General features: G+C 35.4%; 1 long non-coding RNA gene and 1 other non-coding gene across 3 annotated transcripts in view; both read right to left on the bottom strand.

Annotated features, from left to right (window-relative positions):
* Positions 1-401: 401 nt before the first annotated feature.
* Positions 402-22,259, bottom strand: part of LOC122231132 — a 65,283-nt gene continuing 43,425 nt past the window's right edge. Inside the window, exons 3-5 of one of the 2 annotated variants that reach the window (XR_006208288.1) lie at positions 10,335-10,383; positions 4,550-4,818; positions 402-641 (exon numbers count right to left, since the gene is read on the bottom strand). This is a non-coding gene — a long non-coding RNA (uncharacterized LOC122231132). The remainder of the gene's footprint in view (positions 642-4,549; positions 4,819-10,334; positions 10,384-22,259) is intronic. The other variant, XR_006208287.1, reaches the window with a different exon arrangement.
* Positions 17,042-17,126, bottom strand: TRNAQ-UUG. The gene has a single exon. It is a non-coding gene; the product is annotated as a tRNA-Gln (tRNA).

A 22,259-nucleotide genomic window follows, 5' to 3' on the forward strand; every position in this document is an offset into this window, starting at 1 on the left:
CTGCTTCCATTCTTACTTACTGCTAAGTGCCATGATTTCTTTGATGTTTCTTAGTAAAAATATTCAAGAAAATAGCATCTGATTGGATAAGTCATGTTTGTATGCCAAGTTTATAATAAATAGATCTTTGGTTATCCTAAGGTTTGACTAGTATTGAGTTCTGTGTCCTCAATTTATTTATTCTTCTAAGGCTAGATGTGGGAGTGAGATGCGATCCTGACTCTTGGGAAGCTTTCCAGCCATGGAGATGGTGAGTGGTTCAGGCACTCTGACTGTATCTACTACATTAAGTAGACTTGATACTATTTACCCAGCTGAATGCAATGAACCTTAGAAATTTTGTATGTGAAACATCCTTAGCCTAGTGGGTCTATTGATCTCTCCAAGTGTTATCTATTGCCCCAAAGAACAGTGACTAAAACATTAGCTTATAGATGTTTTTGATATCTTCCCCCATCTCATGTCCAGCTTCAGCACATGGTCAGCTTGACTTGGTTGAAATAAACACAAACCTCTTGAGCCAGTTTTCAAGGCAGCCCCCAGACAGGCCAGATAATTGGCAGAATAATTGCAAATCTTGACAAATGAGGTTGGTTCTGGTAGTGGGAATGAGGGTTGTTACTTTCATGGCTACCGACGAGCTGGTGAATGAAAGAGGGTATAGGGGTAAGTTAAAATAATACAAAATTTGTTGTTCTTAAAGAAAAATCAGATTTTTTTTTGTAAGCGCTCCTTGGGTTGCTGTAAAATTGGTTAATCCAGAGTTCCAAAAAGGTTGATTCTGATAGTTAATACAAGTTCTTTGTTGCTTTTGTGGAGGAGAAGAATTTCTCACTCCTCTATCTTCACTGACATTACCTAAATATTAGAACAGTAATGACGAAACCATAAAATGACTGAATACAAATCTAATACCATTTTGATGTTTCTATTGTTGACTATTATGCAGACACTAACATGGTTTACCCAGTCCCCATTCTCTCCCATCTTCCCTGTGAGCAAAAGGTTTTTGTTGGAGGTAGCAATTTGCCCAGCTAAAAACTTGCTCTCTTTTACAGCTGGACCTAACAGCTTGACTCAGATCTAGACAATAAGACATGAGCAAGTCTTTTATAGAGATGTGGGAAATCATCTCCTTTTCTGAAAAGGAGCAGAATTAGTTGTCTCCCACATATAGCACATGTCCTCACTTTTTCCTGTATTGAATATGGATATGGTGGTTCCGGCGGAAACAGTCATGTTACAAGCATGAGACTAAATACAGGGGACCAAGGTTAAAAGCCAAAAATAGCAAAACTTTACAATAGAAAATCTTGAGTCTCTGATAGTATTACTGAGGAACTAAATCACTGATGCTAGTGGTAACACACCTCTTTGCTTCATACTGCATGAGGAAATGGTACCCTTATATTTAAAGACACTGGTGGTCAGGCTTTTTGTCACTTACAAATAAATACTTTTGTAATTGCTATGACCTATTTACTACTTATTTGAAAATCAAATATAAACCCATCAGTTTAATTTTCTCTTATTTTGTCTTTGGTGTCCTTGTGTTCTTGCACAACACTTGCCCTGAATCCAGTTACTCTGAGCTTAATGGAGATAAACAGAAAGGTGTCTGTATTCATTGAGCTCCTATTATGTGCCTAAGATCTAAAGCCAGCTTTCATCCATTTATCCAAGAAATTTTATGAAATATAGTGTTATTGCTGTTCACAGTTTGTAGATAGAATCTGAGGTTCAAAATTATGAGGTAGTTAGTCCCAGGTTATACACCCAATGAGTGTAAAATGTAGTTTTGAACTCAGATTTGTCTTGGTCCTACTTGTATTAATCACTGTGCCATATTGCTTCTAGAATTAATGATCCATTTTATTATACATGGTGAAAGGGACCAAAATGTAACTTAATGTGCAAGCCCTGATTTGCTCAGGATGGGTGGGGAGAAAGAAAGTAGGAAAGAACCTTTCTAACACAACATATATGTTCATTGCGTAGTCAAGTTCATTGTTTATGTATACTTCTGTAATTTTTCATGTAATAGTTTCTTGATACTCTCTCAGGACATAGCTATAAGTAAAGTGCCAAAAGTATCCCTAATGGAATTGGAAATGGCCAAGTAATGCATGTTTTAATTTTTTGGAAGACTACTTTAAGGAAAATACTAACAAGGGGTTAGGGGGCCAATTACTGGGCACTTGGCTAATTAGCTTTGTTGAAAACCGTGTGTTTGTTTGCCCTGAAAACTGATATTTGTGGAAACATTTGAACATAGCTACTGCAGTATTCAAATGTTCTTGAATGAGAGCTCTCGGTGCCCATACCTTCCTCTCCCCCAGGGCTTTGGCCTAATTTCAGGATTTTGTGACTAGAATCCAAGGCCAATCTGCATTTCAAAGAAATGTGCCAGTTCCACTCTTACAATTATGCAAATGACAATTTGATAATAAGAGGCCTTAAAAAAATGAGTTAATTGGCTTTCAATATATTCAGGAGAACTATCTCATATTTTTCATCTTTAATGAAAAGAGGAAATTCTTGGAAACCTCACAGCACTATTGTCTGTGCTTCTCATCATCTCTCCCCCGCCCCCACACACTCCTCTTTCTTTGAAAACATGTTTTCTTCTTTCATTATGAAATTGGCAATAGGCAGGCAAATAGTGAGCTGAGTATACACATCATTATTGTACACAATGCCAGCAGGCTTCAGAATAGTTTGTATTATACTCAAAGTGCAGTGAAACAGGAAAACACTTTTATAAGCAGAGTTACACCAATAGAACACTTAGAGAAGGGAGAGAGAGAAATAATTCGAATTCAGGGCATGAAAACAAACTTTTCTTGACTATTCGTCACCCCCTAAATCTTCAGCCCAATAGGAATAGATATATGCTGAATTTTGTCTGGTTTTTTTTGAGAACTGTGTTTGTTTAGAAATTTTTTGACGACATCTATAGTTTTTATTCCTGGGGTTAATCATACTCTTTAGTTCTGGTAAGAATGAATCAAATAATACAGGTTGTTTCTCATGTGTCATCACATTTGTCTCCAACTCTGTGATGTCAAGAAACTGTATTTATAAGTGATTGAATATGAATATGTTTTTAGAATATGTTTAAATATTCCCTACATGTTATTCAACCAGAAAATGTTAAATAGGTCCCATTGACCTCAATGCTGCTTCTCTTTCGACTAGGGCAACACAGAATGTCCTAAAATGTATGAATATTGCAAATGCATTTTTTATGAACAGTAAGAAACAAGATAACCTACTAGAAATTGGATTATTTGTTCCTTGGTCAGATAAACATGTCAAGTTTGTTTGATCAGATATTCAAGAGGAAGACCTGTTTTCTGTTACTTTTCACAAAGCAACAACAGCAGATTAAAACTAAATAAACAAAACTAAACTGAAAATCAATTACTATTAGCATTAAATTGTTTGGTGCTAACCAAAGAGAGAGTAGGTATTAAAGACCCAGAGAAAATTAAAACTGGCCTGAGAGTTGTATAGGATTTAATCAGATAAAGTAGAAGAGGGAAGCCATTGTATCATAAAAGGGGATTCTTTTATTCAAGAGAGTAACTCCTAATTTTTTTTGACAGTGGAAATTTAGCACTTTACCTTGAATACTTATTGTTTGTGTGTATACTTAGCAGTGTGTGGAGAAATGTATGTGGCATTCAATTGATTTGGGTTTTACCTGCAGAGAAATGGCTTGATGGTTGATAGTATAAATTCAAAGTCACAAATAAGTGTGCAAGTGGACAAAAACACAGGCTTGGACTTGAAGTGAGATGTGATGAGATTCAACTCTCAGGTTACCAAGGTTGGTTTCTCACTATGAGCAGATTGCTGGGTTTCTCAGCCCCTGTTTCTGTTATCTATAAAACAATAGTAAAGGTGTCCATAAAATACTATTGACACACACAAAAAATAAATATTTGAGATAAAGTGCTAAAGTTCTTTTGTACGGTCAATATATTAATATATAATTTGATACATGTGCATGTTCAATAAATGTCTGTTGTGGTTTTTTTCCATTTAAATGAGACTTTTCGAAAGAACAACTCAAAATACATTTTGGGGGGTATTGAGCAATCTGCTCAGTAATGATTTGAGAAATTAAGAAAAGTATTCAAGGATTAATAGCTTTTAGGGCACAAATGATATAGGGAATTCTAAGCTTGCTTCCTGGTGTTCATTGTTTCATGATAGCACCATCCAAGTGGTACTCTAAATGAAAAAGAATTATTATGACATGTATGTGTTGACATAACCCAGCCAAGAATTCCACCTGCTTTGCTTTCTGCCTTCCAGTGCTTGTTGATTTGGCTGTCTTGAAACCTAGTGTGCACGATAATGTTGCATCTCCAACCCTCCTTGAGCGCCAGGTTTACAAATAAACATGTTAGTATTGTAGCTATTTATTCTAGCTTTTTCCGTATGGTTTGGTTAGTTGTGCATAAGAGGGTTGCAAGTGAGGGAGGGTGGTACACTCTTCCTGATGCAGTGTGAACAGGATAGTGGCTGATGAGGCACTTACCTTTCATTGCACAAGTGTATACTGCATCTGAGTTAGATCTACTGAAGCTTCCAGGAAGACAGACTGTGAGGGACTCCCATCATGCTGTTCTTACAGTCCTCATCTGGAATTTTCCACACTGTAGTGTGAAAGCATGCCCAGCTGCCAGCAAGTGACCAGACAGAAACACAAGGCAGAGTCAAGGAACATCTTCTACTCTAGCAACACAGTGGGACTGCTGGACAAAGGTCTGATTTCTTTGGTAAAATTCTGGGGGAGCTGCAGATACACTGTAGCACATTCAAGAGAAAATAGCTAGGGTTAGATTTATATCATCCAAGAAATCAGTGCAGGAATTTGGGAATAAGAATATTTAATCTAATCTACAACACTAATTCTTAGTTCAGGACCATAAGTATGAAAATTGCCTGCATATTTGTAAGCAGTATTAAATCAAAGAGAAATTAGAATTTGTTCTGTGTGGCCTCAGATTATAGGTAAATGTAATATTACTGGTTGAGAGGGAAGGCAATTCCAGTTTGAATCAAGAGAGAGCATTCTAATGTTTAGCATCATCCCAAATTAAATTGTGTAGCTATAAGAGACAGCATTCTCCTTCACTGGAGATGATAAAGATGATATAGGGGACATTTAGTCTTAGATGATATCATGATATCATCTTATAAAGATGATATAGAGGATATTTGGTCTTAGATAAGTATCCTCTTTTAAATAGAGTTATTAATTAACCAATGGATGATGAAGGTAGGACAATGCACGTACTCCACACGTTTCCACTTGCCTTGTAATAAATCCTCAGGATTAAGGATCATTTGACCCAACTTGTTATTGATTAGTCCATACATATTCTTAGTATGGAATGAGATGTTGCATCTCATTGCATCATAACAATGAGATGTTGCATAGGCTCTGTGTGTTTGCCATAAGATACAAAGAGGATTTCAGATGAGAGCAAAATCTGCCCTGACGTCACTGATGTAGGTCAGCGAGAATATTAACACCACTCTCGTACTACTCACGTGAGACACCAACTGCTGTGCTATTTGGTTATCAGTCCTAGCAATAATGATGACTTATTATTGCAGAGAATATATATATGTGTTCCTCACTTTGAACCAACAAAAACATCTTGAGTGCATTCCCAAAACAATTCTGAATCCATCCTTTCCTTCTTCTCACAATTTAGATTTCCATCCCTTAAACTAACTCTAATTTTATAATAGAGTTCTCTGGCTGCCTTCCTTACCTTCCATTGTGCCCAACTTGTTAGACTTTTCCCTGGGCAACCTTAAGGAGCTATCTAAATTCAAATATAATCCTTCAAAAAAACCTTCAACAGTTCCATATTTTCCGTAAAAGTAATTTTTAAACTTTTTATCTGAGGATTCATTTATTTTACATAAAGTTATTTGTGAAAGTCCACTATTTAACTAAATAATGATGTATTTCTATGTCATTAAATATTTGTATATCATTATATGTTAACATTTGTTTATTATTTAACTAGTTACTAATTTATTTTTAAATCATTTTGATTTATATGTTTAAAAACTAGTTATTCTAGATAACAGTTGCCTTTCTATATTGATTTATTACTCCCTTTAATTTAAATAAATACTATCTAGAAAACCTTGGTTGCCAGCCATTGTGAATCATATCCTCATTATAAGTTGGGATATTGAAATGTGTTGTAATCATAAATCATTATGAATATAATACCCACACAATTTCTAAATCTGTGATGCTCACTTTGCTTGAGCCAGAAGTTGGAAAAAAAATAAAATGTCATTTTATTTTCAAAATTGAGGTATGAAATACTCATTTTCTTGAATCAATAAATTTTTCATTTAGAGGGAGTTCAATAGATTCTCAGCAATATATTCTTACTTTATGTGTTGGATGTATCCAATTATATCATATCATATAACACTTTTACATCCCCAAGAATATAATTTAGAAATTTTTAAATCCTGTATTACTTATCCTTTAAGTTAATTCACTCAAAATTGTAAAAGTCAAATTGTTCAATATGCCCAAACTTTGTTTGAATTTTCTCATGGAGGGGCGCCTGGGTGGCGCAGTCGGTTAAGCGTCCGACTTCAGCCAGGTCGCGATCTCGCGGTCCGTGAGTTCGAGCCCCGCGTCAGGCTCTGGGCCAGGCTCTGGGCTGATGGCTCGGAGCCTGGAGCCTGTTTCCGATTCTGTGTCTCCCTCTGTCTCTGACCCTCCCCCGTTCATGCTCTGTCTCTCTCTGTCCCAAAAATAAATAAAAAAAAAAAAAAAAAAAAAAACGTTGAATTTTCTCATGGAATTCTGCATCTTTCATCAAGGTAGTATCTGTGCAACACTAAATCATCAAATCAAGCTTATTTAGCTTGTTAAAAATAGCGAAGTATGTAATTTGATATAATCATATTGTATCAGATTAAGTATTTCAATCATGGATTTTCTTTGTCATGAAAAAACGGTGATTTCTTGTCTCCTTAGAAAAATTTGTACCAGCACCTTCCGTCAGCACAGCCAATGAACTTCAGTATAACAACACACATTTGGCAAACCACTTCCTGTTTCATTAAAAATATATTTGGAGTGTCAGTAATTGAAACGTAATAAATTCACATTTATATGTCATTATTTAACATGGTTTTTTGTTGTTGTTGTTAATGCTGTCATCACTTAAATCACCAATCCTTGTCTTTCTAGTATTGCATGATCGTTGGAGCACATTTCAAAGCAGATTTACCGGGAGCCGGTACCCCTTTAATTTTCTGCCATTATTTTCACACCTTTAATACATTGGTCCTATTTTTTTATTACTTAGTTTCTAGTGTATTAAAATTTATGTAAATACACGTGCATATTTTCTCTTGTTGTATAACTCTATCCAATGAAGAGATACAAAATATGTAAACTCTCATGCAAATAAACCAAAAATGTTTCCCACAAATGAAATTCCCCAAACTATCTCATCAAATACATTAGATACACAAGTCATTTCACTTAGTTCTCTTTAAAAAGACACACACTTTTTATTTTTTGACCTGCCTCATTTTTCTTCATGGAAGCTGTAATTATGCTGCACGGTTGTCTACTTATATATTGTCTATTTCTCACTCTAGTGTGTAAGATTTTGGGTATTCCATTTTCTGCTGCATAGTTTCGATCTAGGAAAGAAAGCACTGTCCTCATAATAGGTGCTCAATAAGTGTATTTTTGAAAAAAAAATTAATGAATATATATTCCTGCTTTCTTCTTTTAACTAAGTAATACTCATTGGATTTTAATAGTGGCTTCCTTATCTATTACACTTGTGAGTAATGTCAACACCATAAAGGCTAGTCAACATTTTTTCCTGGAGATGTATTTCTCTTCATTACATATGTGCATTTATATTATAAGATTAAATTTTCTTCGGATCATTATTCTTATAACACAGAGTAATTGAATTTAGGCTGAAAGCAACACGAATTATTTTATGCTCATTATGTATTGTTTCAATCTAATGTAATTTGGCGAGGATCATATGATTTCTTTGCAAAATCACTGTAAAAGTTCACCTTGTAGATTTAGACAATATATATTGGAACAATAATTAAATCTACATAAAATAATTGTCTTAATCCTTTCATATATATATATATTTGTGATGTTTTGTGATCACAACTACTATCAGGATGAAAATTTAAAAATGAATATCCAGTTCTGACTGCTTCTTATGTTAAGCAAATGCCTTAATTCCCCACGTTGATTTAGGGGTATTGTGCAAATTCCAACAATATCCTCTCATGGAAGTGGAATATATAACTCCTCTTTCACGGAGAACGTTTGATAAGACATTTACCAAAATCTCATAGAAGCAAACAGACTGGCAAATAAACTAGAATCATTCCCTCCAACAAAATATTCACAGAGTTCCTTCCTGTTGAGTTCTCCCTCTGTCCGGTTACATCAGGTATAAAAATAAAGGACACTTAAATTGTGGTTCAGTAAGGGATGCAAGCAAACTTGAGCCTAAAGTAAAACTAGTGATGGGGGATTCCCATATAATATGGCTAAGAAAATAGGTTACATTAAAACTCATGAAAATAGACATTATCTAGGTGAAGAAAATTAGGAAAAAAAAAAGGGAATAGAATTTACATGCAGAAGACAGGGGGTGGGGAATACCAGGACAAAAAATTAAATCCCCTAAGAAGAGTACAAAATTTCAGACACATAAAAATTGCTATCAGAAAATTTGTTGAAAATGTGAATTTGATATGGCAAGATCTCAAAAATATGAAGATAAAACAGCAGAGAAATAAAAATGGAGATTGCAGTACTAAAGAAACAAATTAATGGCCAAAATAAATCCATCAAAAACTATTGTATAACTTAGAACATCAATAAATCAGATAACTCATGTGACAATCAAGTTTCTTCTGCAGAAAAAAAGATTCTTTTAAATTAAAGGAAGAAAAAATTTAGAGCGACGGTAAGGGGAGTGAAAGATACAAGTGTCCAAATTGTTCCCACAGACATAGAATTAATAAAAATTAATATTAAAGAGATAAAAGAGACAAAAAAGATATCATGATTACAAAATGGTTTCCTGAGACAAAAATAGGAACTGTATGTTTAAAGGACCAACCACATGTTAGACAGAAAAAAAAAAGATCCAGAATGAAAAGACTAAGTCATACATTGTGACATTTTTATATGTTAAATACAAAATTAAAAAAAAAAAAAAAGGAACTCAGTGGAAGAAGCCAGAGGCCAATACCTTAATATCTGAGAGAAAGTGCGGCCCCACTGTATAGGTATTATAGTACCTACTACAGTCAATTTAGGAGAAGGAACATGATAAGTCAAGGACACCAGCTTCCACGAGCCATTCTTAATGGATGCTGACATTGGGAGGCTCTGGTTAAGTCAAAAGACAATAAAATAATGTTAAACATTTCGTTTGGAGAAATGGTTTACAAAAAAAATAGTGTGAGCACTTAACTCATTTACATACACACGTAAGAAAATAATATTGCTGAAGAATTATGTTAATAGAGGAAAATAGGGGCGCCTGGGTGGCTCAGTTGGTTAAGCGTCCGACTTCAGCTCAGGTCATGATCTCACGGTCTGTGAGTTCGAGCCCCGCGTCCGGCTCTGGGCTGATGGCTCAGAGCCTAGAGCCTGTTTCAGATTCTGTGTCTCCCTCTCTCTCTGCCCCTCCCCCGTTCATGCGCTGTCTCTCTCTGTCTCAAAAATAAATAAACGTTACAAAAAAAAAATTAAAAAAAAAAGAAAGAAAGAAAAAAATAGAGGAAAATATAAATGTCTAAATCTCCACATTTTATGGGAATAGAATAATTAACTCAACTACTGGAGACTTGTAGAAAGGAAGAGAGTAATGTCTCAATTTTTATAGCAAAGAGTTAAAACATTCTAATATTGAATCATGTCGTCAATTGAGACTTTTTTTTTTCCGGTTGGGGGAGAGCACAAGCTGGGGAAGGACAGAGAGAGTGGGACAGAGGATCTGACGCCAGTTGTGTGTTGACAGGCTGACAGCAGTGAGGCTGCTGTGGAACTCGAACTCTCAAATTGTGAGATCATGACCTGAGCCAAAGTTGGGCTCAACCGACTGAGCTACCCAGGTGCCCCTGCAGCTTCTTTCAATCTTCTACAAAATCTTAAATTACAGAGTGGTCATTTGGAATATAATATCCTATTAGAAATAAACAATTATCTAAATCTGTACTGTCCAGAACAGTACCACATGCAGCTGCTGAAAAGTTGATCTGAGACTGACGTGAAATGAGATGTCTTCCAGGCATAAAATCCACACTAGATTTTGAAGACTTTGTGAAAAAAATAATAAGAAATATCTCAGTGAATATTTTTATATTGATATGGTATTGACATGATAGTATTTTGGATATACTGAGTTACATACAATACATATTAAAATTAATTTCACCTTTAATTTTTTATACTGTTAAATGTGACTACTAGAAAATCTAATACTACATATATTTCTCACATGATATTTCTATTGGACAGCACTACCTTACATTTGATTTACTTTATATTTGTAATACCTGATAGGCAGTACTTTTTAGGTAATTATCTTGGATATATTGTATATGTGTATGTATATGTAGAAATCCTATATTCTCTAATTGCATATAAAAGTTAAAAGCTAATTTAGTTTGATAGATAGATACTCTATGGAATTCAATTCATTTGAACTTGCTTCTTTGTAAGAGCAGTAGCAATTAACCATGGAAGAAATATATATTTTGTTTTGCTTTGTATTTTGAGTTTTTGCCACCTTTGTTTCAATTACACACTGCTATAATTAAGCCCTTGAATTCAGTTATTGTCAACAGGGACCCTAATCATAAACGAAGACAGTGATGTTTGGTTAATTACATGCAGGTGGTTAGAATTCCAATTATCCTTGGTTATAGTTACCTGGAGTCCCAGAAAGAGGCATTTGGGAAGTGACAGTATGTGTATGTTTGGATATAATGATATCAATATTATAGCTTTTCTCTTTTATAGTTTTCTCAATAATTAGAGTCACAGAGACTATTCAGGATTATGATCTGGAAATGAACTTAGAGTGAGAGATCGCAAGGTAATGTTGAACATTTAGGTCCTGGAGACCATAATCTCCTGAGACTGGAGGTGCTGAAGAGGGCATTATAAGAAGTAATAGCATAAAAACTGGTAAAGCGAAAGGTAAAATTTTAGACAGATCATAAGACGATGAGTGCAGAGTCGAGTGATCTCTTGCCAGGTTTGTGTGCCATGTGGGGAATTCTAAGAAACATGCATAACCTGCAGTGTCAAAAGGAAAGATTCAATGTTTAAAACTTAGTGACTAGTGTAGCTTCTTCTAAAGCACTTTCATTTTTGCCTTGTAACTTTTAAAAATGTTTTATCTCATTCTTAGTATTCTCAGAGGCAAAGTTCTGAATCTATATTTTTTAGTATTTCCGGGTCTTCAGGAATCCTCTAGTTTAGCTATTTGTGTGATATAAGCATTAGTTAGAAATTACACCCCAGTCTGGAAGGCTAAATGGTTTGCTCACACCCACATACAGGAGGAGCAGAGCTGAGATTTGAGCAAAGGTTTGTGAGATTTCAAAGCCCACACTCATTTTAAGTCATAAAGGCAAATACCTAAGAACTTATTATAATTTTTAATGTTTGTTTTTATTTTTGAGACAGAGAGAGAGAGAGAAAGTGTAGGGGGGTGGGCAGAGTGAGGGAGACAGAGGATCTAAAGCTGGCTCTGCGCTGACCGCAGAGAGCCCGATGCAAGGCTCAAACTCACAAGATGTGATATCAGGACCTGAGCCAAAGTCTGACACTTAACCACCCGAGCCGCTCAGAAACTCCTGTCATGATTTTTTTAAAGTTTCTGTTTCAGACTTTAAATAATTCACGTCAAATGAGAATGATAAACCCATCAATACCAGAAACACATTATTGCAACACAGGTGTCCTACTCTGGAAGGACAACAAGCACATGTCATACCTATTTGTGATCAGGTAAATATCATGATGCCCAAATTCTTCAACTGTCTTCAAAATAAAGTCCAAGTGTGATTTTGGACCTGCTTTCTTCTATCACTATCTACCTCATACTGTAGTTCCATACATGCTGAGTGTCTTGTGCTTACTTAAACAAGCCATGATTTCACTGACATTTTCTCTTTCTTAAGGTGAAAACACTCCATACATGTTCTACCAACTCTTGGTGTGGTTGACTTCTACTTAGCTTTCATTTTTGTTTCTTCCTGAGATAGTCACCCCTTCTCTGTGGTAATATTTCATATACACCCCTATTATACCACACTGTATTGTACCATACTATACTGTACTCTAGTTTTCTGTCCACTTCTCTGCCTTTCACAGTATAATTTGCATAGCTGAAAACCAGGAGCTTCCTTTAATCACAATTGTAGTCAACGTTGATTAGGGCCTGGCATATAGCATGTATTATACACACATACAGGGACTTAATGAATTAATCCTAAATGAACAGTTTAAATGAATTTTCCTAAAAGAAAACAAAAACCCTCTCTATTAATGTTTCCACTATGTTTTAGACTACATGTCTTCCAAGTCTAATCACTCACAGTGACATCTGATTCACTCATCTGCTTTATTCACCTTAAACAGTAGTGTTCTGTTAACTGTTGTTGTTATTGTTGCTTATTACCCTGGCCTCTATTCCTGTTCACTTTTTCAGAGAATGCTTAGGTTACACTATTAGCTTTATTACTGGTTTTTTTCCACTTCAGGCTTTTCCCTTTATTATCAATACTGAGGAGTTAATGCAGAGAATAATTTTTTAGATTACAGATGGGACAGCTGAGCTCCAAAGACTAAACTGGACTTTTTCACAGACATGTTGGACCATGTTATTCTGGTCCAGAAAGCCCTGATGGAGCCAATTCACTTTGGGTTGCTTTCACCCCCACCCCGCCAAAAGCCCTAGGAGCACAAATGAACTAGAAGGAACTTATCAGGGCCTTTGCCTCAGCTTCAAATAGTTTTAGTCTCTGAAAGTGGATGAAGATGATCTTTCACTAAAAGTATTGATAGAAGCAGACAAATTCTACCTGGAGGACAAAAATGTTACCTTAGGGCTCAAAGTTCTACAAACAGTCACTACAAATGTAATGACCTGCACAAAGTAAAACATATCCATGCAGATGAGAAGATAATACCATCTGAATGAAAACCGACATGAAAAGAAAGATCTGACCCATAGGGGTTACTGATAGTAGAATTACCAGGTACAGATTTGCACATGCTCATTAGTTCCTGATTGAAATAATAATAGTACTGTTGGACCACAGGTGAATTGGTGAGATGTTATTTTAGTTATGAAAGGTGACTTCTGATCCCAGAATGGAGTAAGCCAAGTAAATATCTAAAAGTAGAATATTCTAGATCCTAGAATTTAGATATGCAAGGCCCTTAAGTGAGAAAACCAAAAGGGGTGGAGTTCTCTTAAAATCAGTAAGGCTAGTGTGGCTGCATCAGAGTGAATGAGGAGGAGGTCTCGCAGACATAGTCAGGGGGCAGGTCATGCAAGGCTTTATAGGACACAGTAAAGAGTACTGGGTTTCTTCTCAATGTGAGGAGAATCTTACAAAAGGCATGGAACCCAATCTTCCTTGAATTTTTTAAAAGAATATTATATGTGGAGAAAGACTATAGAGCTGGAGTCCTCAACCTAAGAACCATCGGCATTTTAAGGCAGGTAAATTGTTGTTGTACAGGGCTATCCTTTGCACTGTAGGGTGTTTAGCAACATCCCTGGCCTTTGCCCAGTAGATACTAATAACACCCTTTAAGTTGTGACAACCAAAACTGTCCACAGACTCTGCCAAATTCCCTTGGCAAGAAGGAGAGAACAGTAACCCCCAGCTGAGATACACCTGCTCTAGAGGTCAAGATTGGAGGCAAGAAGATGAGTGAGAAGGCTGTTTCAGTAGTGTCAGAAAGATGGTGGCCTATTATAAGAGAGTAGTGTTAGAGATAATGTAAATGGTTAGATTGAGATATATTCTGAAGGTAGAGGGGACAGGTCACGATGTTACTGAATGTGGAATAGGAGAAAGAGAAAAGTTTTGGAGTGGAGTTAGGGATCTTAAATTTTTATTCTGCTATAGACCCCTTGGTCAGTTGGATGAAGCCTATAGACCTTTCTCAGAATATTATTCAATGAATATACTATACACTATTAAAAACAAAACAAAATATACTAAAATGAATTTGCAGTATTGTGATTTATAAGAAATATGTATTTCATGCTGATGACCAAATGCATATTTGGTATATATTTGGCCTTCCTTCATGGTTCCTGGCTCACAGCTCCGTAACCTTTGAAATCTCCTAAGTGATAAGAGCAATGGGAGCATCTTTTGTCATAATATTTAATCCTGCCCTCAGTTCCTGAAATCTGACTCTGGACCATAGGGTAAAATGGATATCTTGTCATTCATAAGCCCCTTTCCACCACAATTGGGTTAATGTTAATGAGGTGACTTTCGGAAAGCACCTGAGGAAGGGGATTGGTTGCCAGAGGAACCCACCTAACATAGAGGAGGGAAACTTTTAGTCCCACTCCCTGATTTCCTGGGAGGGGAGAGGGACTGGAGGTGAAATCATTCATCAGTGGCCAGTTATTTAATAAATCATGCCTATGCAATGTAGCCTCCATAAAAAACCAAAATGACTGGATTCAGAGAGCTTCCAGGTTGGTGAACATGTGGACATTCAGGGAGAGTGGCTCAGAGGGAGCACGGAAGCTCTGCACCCTTTCCCCATACCTGGCTCTACACATCTCTTCCATCTGGCTGTTCTTGCATTACGACCTAGTGAGTAAGATGTTCCTCTGAGTTTCCACTCCAGCAAATTAATTGAACCCAAGGAGGAGGAAGTTCCCAGACCTCTAAATTAATTCTTGATTTTGGCTCAGGTCATGATCTCTTGGCTCCCTAGATCAAGCCCCACGTCAAGCTCTGTGTGGACAGTGCAGAGCCTGCTTGGGATTCTCTGTCTCCCTCGCTCTCTGCCCCTACCCCCCCAAAAAAATTAATGAACTTTGAAAAAATGAAACCTATTTCCTAGTAATTTCTACACTGTTTTATGTTATAGAAGCAAATTCCACATTTTTTATGCTCTGACAATAAAACATTTTCCCCCCATAGATTATACTGTCATTGTTTTTCTCAGACATGTTTTATTTTTTATAATCACATATTTTAACTAACACATTGAATTCATAGCCCTCGACTGAGAAAAATATGAATCTGATACAGTACAGATTTTGATCTCTAAGTCATTATTTTTATTTGCTATAAAACAGCAAAAAATTGACTTCATTCTTTTCAGACTTTTGAATTATACTAAAAAATACAATATTCTTTGTTACTTAAGCTTTTGGCAATTCTCACCAATCTGTAGGCAATATTGAATACTGAATCCCAGGAAAATTTCAACTTGAGCTACTCTGCTTCATTGTCAAGTGATTGCCTATTAGGAGAAAAATCTAACAGACGTTGGCATGTGAATTTAAATGAAACCTCCTGATGGTTGTTGCAACTTAGAAGCAACACCTGCTGCCCTTTTAAAATAATTTGCATCCTTTCTTGGGTTTCTGTGGGTCCTATTCAATGAGCCAGAGACAGATGCTTCTGTTAGCCCCAGAGCTCCTTTTCTATTGCCTCATTTGATTCTCCCCTTGAAGTAAGACCAAACATGATTCTGGTGTTGGGGTTAAGGTTTGAAAAATTTATCAGTGAATTTAGAGTGAATACTCTGGACCGGCAAACTCACCAGATAGGACTGTGTCTTAGAATTGTAAGTCCTGCTCTTTCACTTCAGCAATTTTCTCTCTTTAAGATCAAATCATCCTCTCTGATAAAATGAGATATTCGCATGATTTATAAACAATCCAGCGCTGAGCAAATCATAAGCTTGATCACAGATAATCATTTTGTCTGGGCAGTGGGGAATGCTTATTAAAACAGAACCTGAATTAAAACTGTCCTGGTTTTGAGTCTTCCAGCTGATCTTGAATAAAATACCTTGCCAATTAAAGTCAATTATTTTCAGAGCACCTGGGTGGTTTAGCTGGTTAAGTGTACGGCTCTTGATTTTGGCTCAGGTCACGATCTCACATTTCGTGAGATTGAGCCCCCGCTGGGTTTTGTGCTGGCAGTGTGGAGCCTGCTTGGAATTCTCCCTCACCCACTCTCTCTACCTCTCCCCCACTCATGAGCACGCTATCTCTCAAAATAAATAAATAAACTTAAAAAAAATAAAATGAAATAAATTATTTTCATGTTCAGAATGTGGATACCTCCATTATATCATATATAAGGGTAAATATAAAAAGAATAATGCTTGGCACACTGGAAAATCCTATTAATAATCACATTATTAATTACTTAAATAAAAGTCATGTCTCCAATCTTGTTAAAGCTTAAAACACTATATTAGAATTTATTATAAAAATTTCAATTTACTTACACATTCTTAATTCACGAGCTTAATTTCAAAGGAAATTGAGACAGGTATCTTAACTGACCTCAACAGATGCTGCTTTCACCATAGGAACACTTTTAATCAGTATACGGGAGAGGTGGTTTTTATGTTTGTTATTGTTCCTGTTTGTTTCATACAGAGCAATCGAAGAAGAGCTCATTTCCTGAATATTAGATGCACCTTGTTAAAATTTTGTTTGCAAATCTTTGACAGCATTAAAGGTCATTAGTGTTACTAATTGTAAGACATCACAGGAATGGATATGATCAGGAGAATAAATGAATGAGGAATGATACTCTGATTCGGCTTTTTTTTTTTTTTTTTTTACATTTTATTTATTTTTGAAAGACAGAAAGAGACAGAGCACAAGCAGGGGAGGGGCGGAGAGAGAGGGAGACACAGAATCGGAAGCAGGCTCCAGGCTCCGAGCTGTCAGCACAGAGCCCGACGCGGGGCTCGAACCCACAAACCTCGAGATCATGACCTGAGCCAAAGTCAGACACTCAACCGACTGAGCCACCCAGGCGCCCCTTGATTCAGCTTTTAAAAAAATGGAAGAGCATAGGAGATGTTTGCTTTGCTTTAGTTAGCAGAAACACACACACAAGCATACACACACACATTCACACATATATTTAGTTCTATATGTACGGTGTTTATTAAGAGACAAAATATGTTGTAAAGAAATGGACTCTTGAGCAGACTAGAGTGTGAACTTGTATTTGTAATCAAAAGATGTCTCTGGTGGTGCGTGATGTATTAAATGTGCAATTCGGTTTGGGGAAGTACTGAACTCATTCATACACTCAGGAAATGCTAGGAAGAAATTATATTGTTATATTTTCTGACCTACATAATAAGCCCCAACATATTCTCGCTCACTGCGACAAAACTTCTGAAGTCTTGGGTCAGTTAGAGAGTTATCAAATTTACCAGCAAGGTTGTATGGCGAAATGAGGCTCCTCAAGAGAAATGCAATAATAATTACGACAGTTAAGTGTAAATCATACTTTATTTTTATGAATTTAGTGGCTATTATTTCATGAAAAATGAAATGATTTTGCTAATTTCTCTCTTAAAGCAGAAGAATTAATATGTATTATACAGCTACCAGGTGCATTTAGCATAGGCATTTTCTTTTAATTTTCCAAATACACAGGTATTGCTAAATGGTGCTAACTAAATGAGTTGCTCAAGATCAAATAATGAGAAATTCATAGAATCATGGCTTATATATTTATTCATTTCTCTAGCTTGATTGCCATGTAATTGACAAATAAAATTGTATATATTTAAAGTATACAATGTGATGATTTGGTATATGTATTCATTGTTAAATGATTACAGAAATCAAGTTAACGAACATGTCCATTGACTCACATAGATCTATTTCTCCCCCACTTTGATGAGAATATTTAAGACTTACTCTTTTAGAAAATTTCAGGTATAAAACACAGTATTACTAAATTTAATTATCATGATGTATTACATCCTCAGAACTTATTCATCCTATAACTGAAAGTTATGATCTTTGACCAACATGTCCCCATTTCCCCTCCCCCTAAACCCCTGGCAATAACAATTCTTTTTTTGATGAGTTTGTTTGTTTTTGTGAGCTTATTTAGGCTATTTCTGTATCTTAGTTATTGTGAATAATGCTTCAATGAACATTAATGTGCATATATCTATGCAATATATTTATCCAGAAGGGGGATTGCTGGATTCTTGGTTGTTCTATTTTTAATTTCTCAAGGAATACTGTTTTCTATCATGGCTGTACCAATTTACATTCCCACCAATAATGAGCAATAATTCCCTTTTCTCAACATCCTCACCAACATTTGTTATCTATTGTTTTGGTAATAGCCATCCTAAGAAGTAAGAGGTAGTTTTGACTTGCAATTCCCTGATGATTATTGATGTTTAGCACCTTTTCATGTACCTGTTAGCTATTAGTATATCTTCTTGAGAGAAAAGACTATTCATACAATTTCCTGATGTTTAAATGGGATTATTATTATTATTTTTTTGCTATTGAGTTGTATGTGTTCCTTATATTTTAGACATTAAGTCCTTATGGTTTATACATATTTTCCTTATTGATTTTTGGCCTAGATGAAATATATTGTTGAAGTAGGGTATGGAAGTCTCCTACCACTGTTGAATTGCTCTCTATTTCCTCTTCATTTCTGTTCATATTTTCTTGGTAAATATGGCAACCCAATGTTGGATGCATATATATTTATAATTGTTGTATCCTCTTAATGAATTGGCTCTTTTATCATTATACAATGACTTTCATTGTTATAATTATTGAGTGACAGTCTATTTTGTCTGATGTAAGTATAGCTACCTCTGTTCTCTTTTAGTTTTCCCTTCATTTTCATCCAATGTGTGTTCTTAAAGCTGAAGTGAATCTCTTAGAGATGGCATATGATTAGGTCTTTTTAAAAACCCATTTAGCCACTCTATGTTTTTTCATAGGATAATTTAATCTATCACATTTAAAATAATTATTGATAGGTAAGGACTTACTATTACCATCTTATTAATTGTTTTGGGGATGATTTTAGTTCCATTGCTCCTTTCTTCTTCTTTTACTATCTTCCTTTGTGATTTGATGATTTACTCTAGTAGTATGCTGTTATTACTCTAGCTTTTCTGTATCTACTGTAGGTTTTTGCCCTGTGGGTAACATGTAGCTTGTGTAAAACATCTTCATTATAACAATCTATTTTAAGCTTAGAACTTTAATCACATAGAAAAACTCTACCCTTTCTTCTCACATTTTATGCTTTTGTTGTCATGATTTAAATATTTTATATTGTGTATTCACTTACAAATTACTGTCGCTATCACTAGTTTTAATGTCTGTCTTTTAACCTGTATACTAGAGTTCAGCGATTTAAAGCACAATTACGATATCAGAGTATTCTGATTTTGTTTAAAGATAGATATATATAGATATATATCTATATATATCTATATATATCTATATATATCTTTGCTAATGAGTTTTACACTTTCATACATTTTCATGTCACTAATTAGTGTCCATTCATTTCAACTTGAAGAATGCACTTCAGTATTTTGTAAGGCAGGTCTAACTGATTGTCTGGGGAAGCCTTTATCTGTCCTTCATTTCTAGAGGAAAGGTTTGTAGGGTAAAGCATTCTTTTTCACCCGGTGCTCATCACAAGTGCCCTTCTTAATACTTATCCTCCATGTAGCCCATCTTCCACCCACCTACCTCCATCAACACTCAGTTTATTCTCTTTCATTATGAGTCTCTTGTGGTTTGTTTTAGGGTAAAGCATTCTTGACTTTTGGCACTTTGAATATATCATTACACTCTCTTCTGGCATGTAAGGTTTCGGCTAGGAAATTTGCTATAGTAGTTTTATGGGAGTTCCCTTGCATGACCTCAGTTTCTTTTTCCTTGCTGCTTTCAAAGTTCTCTCTATATCTTTGTCTTTTGATAGTTTTATTACAATGTGTCTTAGTGAAGTCCTCTTTGGGTTGTATCTGTATGGGGACTTATGAACCTCATGTACACACTGCACTCATAGCAGGAAAGAAGTACTTAAAAAACAACATACTAAAAATAATTTATAGCGATCATACCCACAAACATATATAAAAAAAATTCTCTCACTTTTAAAAGCAGCCAGGTTTTGTCTGTCATTGTATCCTGATCTGTACACATTTATTTGTAGACCACTGGTCTGAATCTTTCTTTCAGGGAAAATCATCAGCATAGTCATTTAGAAACTCTGAAGCTGTGCTTGAGGGGCCCTATTTTCCTCTCTGTTTCCTTGGGAATTTCTTGTCTTTTGTTTCCACAAATGCCAAAGCAGCTTTAGATGCCAGTCTAGCTTCCCTCCATCTTTGGTCACCCTCCTGAGGGATGGTCTGCACCAAAGTGTCTCTGCTTTGAATCTACATCCTGCCTTTTCTGATGTCTGTTTTGTGCAAGTAGACTCTATTTCTCCTTTAAGTTCATATGTTATGCTGACTGTTTTCTCTCAGGATGTAAGCATATATGTGTTTTACTTCTCCTCAGGTTAAATAAACAGACCTTCCCATGAACTTATGTTTAGTTTATTTGCTTCAAAGTCAAGCTCCTGGGTTCTGGGATGCTCTTGATATATATAAATATATGTGTTTATCATGCAAAATCCGCCCTTAAATTAACCTCACATGAGCTTCTACTAGTATTTTCAGTATGAAAAATTTTTATTAAAAAAAAATCATTAAGCTTCTAATTGCTAAATTCATTGGATCTTTTGCTTTTTCCTTCAATTCTAATACATCTGACACTACTGAGCACCCTGCACTTTGAGATACTTTATGAAGAGTTACACATTATAAATTAGCCTTTTACTGAAGGGGAAATAATTTACACAATGACTATATATAAGCACATTGTTGTATGATTTGTTCCTCAGAGTATCTCCCTGGTATTGAATTATTAGGTCTCTTTGGAACTACTGGCTAATACATTCTTGAAAAGCATTCGCCCTCATCATGTTTCTATCACTTTTCAATCCTGAAGTCCTAGGTTTGGTCCAGACTTATTTATCTTTATTCTTCCCTCCCAAATGATCCCAGGGATTTAATATGAATCCTACTTACAAAAGTCTCCTTCATCCTGTAAGTATGTTTTCTCATTTGCTCTGATAAGAGCATTGCAAAGTGGAGTACAATCACCATCTCTGTTCCTTTCTGATATTCCCAACGCGAAATACCCAGATATTTTTTTGTCTTATCAGTTTCTCTATAAATAATGAGATAATAGTCTGCATAACATCAAAAGCAGCAGCAATAACAGTAGCTATAAACAGGTGAGGTAACACAGTTTTCTAAATTCTTAGAACAGTGTAGTTGATGATTTCTTCAGATCAAGAAACTAAGTTTCCTTTTCTCTGGTTCCCCTGGAAAAGTAAACTGTATGAGGGCAACTGTCATTTTTGCATGTAAACTGTCACTTAAAAATAGGTTTGTCCCCAAGGAGGAGACCCTGACATTTGCAACAGAATGGAAGAAACTGGAAAATATTATGCTAGATAAAATAAGCCAAGAACGGGGACTGGGTCGACGCCCAAAGTGTACAAAGTTGCAGCTACATATAATGAAAAAGTATAGAGATGTAAAGTATAGTCAATAATACTGATAGCTACAGTCCACAATACTGTATTGAATACTGGTAATTTGCTAAGAGAATAGCTTTCAGATGCTGTCACCACACATACACACAAGATAAATATGTGCGAAAATGAATATGTTAATTAGCTTGACTGTAGAAATCATTTCACTATATATATGAATAACAAATCATAATGTTTAAAAATATACAATTAAAAAAGCAAACTTTGTTTCTGGATTAACCCCTTTCACCAGGCAATATAGTCTACACAGCTTGCTCTCCTATAGGTAATGGTTTTATAAATATATAATTTTTGTGCATCCGATTCTCCATTCAAATATACAATTCACTGACAGTAGGAAATGATGATAGAAGACAAAGTTAACTTTTTAATAATTTAGGATATGCAAAATGACATTTACATGTCCTCTACTGCTTTTATTTTATTTTAGTGAATAAAAGCACAACAGAGGGTATACGTGCATATGGATGCAAATTTGAGTGTCTAGATTG

The sequence above is a fragment of the Panthera tigris genome, chromosome D1 (genome assembly GCF_018350195.1).
Source record: "Panthera tigris isolate Pti1 chromosome D1, P.tigris_Pti1_mat1.1, whole genome shotgun sequence".
In the NCBI taxonomy this organism is placed as follows: Eukaryota; Metazoa; Chordata; class Mammalia; order Carnivora; family Felidae; genus Panthera; species Panthera tigris.